Here is a 6,000-nt window from a genome sequence, read left to right on the forward strand (position 1 = left end):
ATTGTCCAATCTCTTGTTACAATTAATAAAACTCAATTTTGAATACCAACCCTAATGTGGCTATGCAAGGCTAGCAAGTATATCTCTATCTTACTAGCAAAACCATCTATTCAACACGCAAATATCAAGTTCTTACACAATTTTACCTAAGTTCTACACTCAACCTAGCCCTCTCAAGCATCAATTAAGTGAACCCAACATTTAAATGGTGGTCAATCATGTAGAAGCATTAAGGAAAGTAAAACAAACACATATATATTATTAATCACAAAAAGAGAGGAGAAATATAGTGTTAATCCATACAAGGGTTCCAAATAATCCTAGAACAAAGGGTTTAGCTACTCATAATCATCTACAAGCTACAAATATACAAAATAAGTGGACCCATTTCAGATCACAAGAAAGGAAAGGGAAGAGGAATAGAAAAATCAAAGAAAATGAGCTCCAAATGCTTTTAAAGCTTTAATCTCTTGATTCCAACTCTTCCAATGCCCAAACCCTAGCACAACTAAGCTCCAAAAATGTCTAAAAGTCTGAAGAATGTATTTTGGGTCGAGCTCTCAGCTTATATGTGTCCTAGCCAACTAATTTTTGATAAATAAAACGCAGTGTTTTTTTGACAGCGACAAAAGTCACGAACGAAAGTCACGACTTTAAGACGACTTCAGCAGTTTTGCACTGTTTTTATAGCTAACGAAAATTATTCATTTTGTTCTTGATTTCTTCATCTAAAAGCCTTCCAAAAACTTCCACAAAGCTCCAGAAATGCTTCTAATCAAAACTTCAATCAAAATAACATGAAATTAGGCTAAAAATATCAAATTAAAGCCAAGAACACAAGCCCAAAACAAAATGCACATATTTCTAATTTGGGCAATAAAAATATATACAATTAAACCAAAATGGATTAGAATCTAAGAAAAATATGATGAAATAACATGAACTTCTAGATGTTAACATCGACATAAGACAAACTGTTAGGGATCATGACATGATCCTAAGGGGTAGAGAGTAAGAAGAGAGAGTTGAAGCTCAGAATATCCCAGTACAGGAAGCACATAGTAGACATGGATGTTGTATAGGGAGGCATAGCAGAAGATTAAAATTTTAAAGTCCCTATCCTGATATAGACTGAATGAACTCGTTTAAGTCAAGGGAGATAGAAGAGTTACCTTTTAATTCTTTGAAGTTGGCGCATGTTTGGATCTCAGGAGCCGACAACATAGATCTGCTCCCTCTACCGGTATCCACACAAACAGCTCTTTAACTCGAACAGCGTGCTAGCGCTCTCAGCGTTCGTTCTTCTTTGAATGTTAATTTTCTTTTCTATAAGGTGTTTTATGGCTTTCAGAGTGTTTTTGTTGTCAGAACTTTTCTAACTCTCTCTCTCTGCCTTCATAAGGATGTCTCTATCTATATATAGTTTACATATAAGAGTTTTTATCTTTCACTTAAAATCTCACGAAAATTTAATTAAATTTATCTCATAAATTTAATCCATAATATTATATTTAATTTGAATTTATCTTGTAAATTCAAATTATAAAACTAACATGATATTCTCTCTTATCATGTTAGTTATTAAATTTAATCTATCATATAAAATTAAATTTAAAACTAACATAAGATAATATAATATAATATAATATATATCACATATACATATTATATTATATATATATGAATATATATATATATATATATTTTGAATATATATATATATATATTATATTATCTATATTTAATTTTATATCTCATATACATATATCATATATGTATCTGATATATATACATACATATATGGATATATATATTTTTAAAATATATATACATATATATATATATATAAATTATATTTTGAATTTTATATTTTATATAAATATATATAAATATTTGTCAAATAAATATTCAAATATACATACATACATACATACATACATACATACATATATATATATAATTCATTCACCCTATATTACATTTATTGAATCTAGACATATTTCAGATTCAACGAACTTGAACATTATAACTCGAGTTAGGTCATTTTTGTGTGCGACGTTGTAGGCCCATATGAAATTGACAGTGGGCTAATTACGCTATTAGTTCATAACTTACAAGTGACCTCTAGTAAGACATTGCAACCACCCAATTCACATGGGGATCGATGATCCAATGTAACCTATCATGCAACCATATCACATTCCTTTTGTCATGTGATATTTCGGTCAAGTATGAGACATGGAATTGTCATTCTCCTTTACCTGACTATTACTTTCTCGATCTCTGAATAGATTGACATTAGCAATGACAAAAACCATTTCTATTATAGTATGGCCATACATTTTTTCAGTCTTACTCATCAAGGAGCCCAGTAATATCTCTCACTTAACGTGAGGGACAAATTCCATCTTGACCACTCATATTTCTCTGCATGAATATCACTAAATTCAATCATAGCCTTTATGAACACCTGGTCAAAGGTGACTTTTGACTAGGTTAAAGTTCAATTGTCATCATGTAGGAATCCATGATAATCTCAGGTTAAAGGGCTTACTAATATAGTTACATATGAGATAAGCTTATGACTTATACTATGTAACTTTCTCATAGCGGGTCGGTCCAACACCTTGTACTCTTTCAAGTGCCTATAACTTTAATTTGTATATCTATAATTAATTAAAGTCATACCAGTCTTGTTTCATCTATGATTCCTCAAAGATAACCAACCAGGGACATTTAGGACAATTACTATAGTTTGTCCAAGGATACAGTTATCATATTGAACATGCAATTATTATGATAACAAAAGAGAAATTCACTAAATAATAATGTGTATAGTATAATGATTGGCCTTAGGGCACAATTTTCAACAATAGATTGTCTCAAAATTTGGATAGTGGACTAGAAATTCTTAGCACAGATCCATCTATTGATCATGCTTGGAAGATGTGTGTTCAATTTAACCCATCGACATTTGTCGAAAGTATGAGGGAAGGTGAAGCAGAATTATGGATAGAACGAATAGAAACCATCTTTGAGGTGGTAATTTATACTTCAGAGCAAAAAGTTATCTTGATCACGGTACAGTTGGTTAGTGCTGCTAAGAGGTGGTGGGAATCTATGAGGCCAACTGGTGGTATTCGGTTGAGCTGTGATGAGTTCAAGAGAACATTCTTTGATTAACATTTTCCAGTCTCATTTATAACCGAGAAGGAAGAGGAATTTTATGGTTTCAGGCAAGGAGACCTAGATGAGGAAGAATTTATAAGAAGATTTAATGACTTATCAGCTTACTTCACATATCTCTAACATAGTAATGATTCAAATGGAAGGTTGAGAGATTACTTAAAAAAATGAGACTTGAGTACCAGCAACAGATAGCACTGCTTGATGTGACGATGTGTGAGATGTGCCATAAGCTGAGGGTAGTAGCTAAACGTGGTAGAGAGGTAGATGTTGAAAGGAGGCAAGACAATATGGGGAGGTTTTCATCTCCTATGGGTTTAACTGGTAGAATCTCAAAGAGGCTTGGGTTCAATGCGAGTAGTTCCAGTTCTTCTGAAAGAAGAGGTTTCAATCAAGGATCACAGTCTCAACCTATGTATAGAGGGTCAATGCAGAGGGGTAGAGGTGTGAGAATTAGGCCTCTACAATCTTTAAGGGAAGTGTTAATTGTTTCAGCTCTGACTTTGAGTACTGGAAGGATGCCCCAGTGCTGCATATGCGACAGATCTCATCCAGGAAGATGTTGGGCTTGCTACAAGTGTGGTAAGTGGGGTCATATAGCGAGGCAATGCCCAGAAGGCAGAGTTGAGGGGACTGAGTAGAGATAGATGATTCCTGATTGAGTAGTTGTAGTTATGCAAGAAGAGGCCAGAGCATCTCCGAACTTGATCTGAAGTATGATTTTTGTTAATGGTCACAAAGTAGAGGTATTGTTTGATTCGGGTGCCACCTATTCTTTTGTGTTTAAGGAATATATGGATAGATTGAAATTGTCTTTACAAAAATTGCTTGTGCTTATTAAAGTGACAACACCTTCTAGATCGTCTAATATTACAAGTCAAGCTTGTCAGAATGTGGAGATTCAATTTAAGGATAGAGTTTCCAAAATCGATCTGATTTATATTCCTATTAGAGGAATAGATGTGATGATTGGCATGGGTTGGCTAGCAGTGAATAATGCTACGCTTGATTATGCCAAAAGGGTAGTTTCCCTACCAGTGTTGTGTGCAGCTGTGGAATCCTCAAAACAACCTAAGTTTCTATCAATAGTAAGTGCTAAGAAGTTGATCCGATAAGGTTATAATGCCTATATGGTATTCTTTGCAACTAGTATGGTGTATGATGGTAGGATCGAGAAGATTAGGATAGTAGGTGAGTTTCCAGAGGTATTTTTAGAAGAGATGACTAGACTACCTTTTGAAAGAAAATTTGAGTTCTCAATCGATTTGGTTCCTAGAACTGAACCAATATCAAAGGCCCCTTATAGAATGTCATCGTCAGAATTAGCTGAGCTAAAGAAGCATATTGAAGATTTACTAGAGAAGGGATTTATCATACCAAGTATATCACCCTAGGGATCATTGGTATTGTTTGTAAGAAAGAAAGATGGCAGTTTGTAGTTGTGCATCGATTATCGATAATTGAATAAGGTAACTGTGAAGAATAAGTATCCTCTACTAAGGATAGATGATCTTTTAGATTAATTGGCTGGTGCCTCAGTTTTTTCTAAGATTGACTTGAAGTTGGGGTATCATCAATTAAGAGTTAGTATAGTAGATGTACTTAAGATAGTGTTCAAGACTCAGTATGGGCATTATGAATTTTTGGTTATGCCATTTGGTTTGACTAATATGTTAGCAGTGTTCTTGGACTATATGAACCAAATCTTTAGGCCATACTTGGATCAGTTTGTAGTAGTCTTTATAGATGATATCCTGATCTATTTTGAGAATAAGGAGCAACATGCAAGGCATTTGAGAACGGTACTGTAGATTTTAAAAGACAGAAAGTTGTATGCCAAACTCAGTAAGTGTGAGTTTTGGTTGAGAGAAGTGAAATTTTTAGGACACGTGGTGTTTGCGAATGGAATTTTAGTGGATCCACATAAGGTTGATGTAGTGTTCAAATGGGAACTTCCAAGTTCAGTTACAGAGATACATAGTTTTCTGAGATTAGCTGGGTATTATTAATGATTTATCTAAGGGTTTTCCCAAATAGCTTCTTCTTTAACTAAACTAACTCGTAAAGATCAGCCTTATATATGGGACAATCGATGTGAAGTGGTATTTCAGAAGCTAATTCAAGGTTACCTTATGAGGTATACATTGATGTGTCTTTGAAAGGTCTTGGTTGTGTCTTGATGCAAGATAGTCGAGTTGTAGCCTATGCTTTACGACAATTGAGACCACATGAGAAGAACTATCCTACCTATGATTTAGAGCATGCACTAGTAGTATTTGCTTTAAAGATTTGGTGCCATTACCTATATGGTGTAGTGTTCACTGTGTTTAGTGACTATAAGAGTTTGAAATACCTAGTGGATCAAAAGGAATTAAATATGAAACAGAGAAGTGGATGGAGCTTTTTAAGGACTATAACTTTGAATTGAAATACCATCTGAGTAAAGCTAATGTGGTTGCTGATCCTTTGAGCCGGAAGACTTTACATGTAGCAAGTCTTATAGTTAAGGAATACATATTGATGGAATCGTTTGTTGAGTCGCAGCAAGATACACTATTGAAGGCATTAGTTGGTGCATATTGTGTTAAGATTAGTAATAATTTTTGGAAGGAATTGAGAATGGCACAACTAGAAGATGAGAGTCTCTTGAAGGTTAGAGAAGATATTAAAGTAGATCAAGCTCTTGATTTTAGATTTAATGATAATGGTTTTATAGTTTATCGGGATAGGATTTGTGTGCCTGACGATGTAGATTTGAGAAAGGTTATCTTGAATGAAGCTCACTGTAGCAAGTACACGATCCATCCGAGAGCT

The sequence above is a fragment of the Prosopis cineraria genome, unplaced genomic scaffold, assembly GCF_029017545.1.
Source record: "Prosopis cineraria cultivar Desert tree isolate PC_DT_omini unplaced genomic scaffold, ASM2901754v1 PC3, whole genome shotgun sequence".
NCBI lineage: Eukaryota > Viridiplantae > Streptophyta > Magnoliopsida > Fabales > Fabaceae > Prosopis > Prosopis cineraria.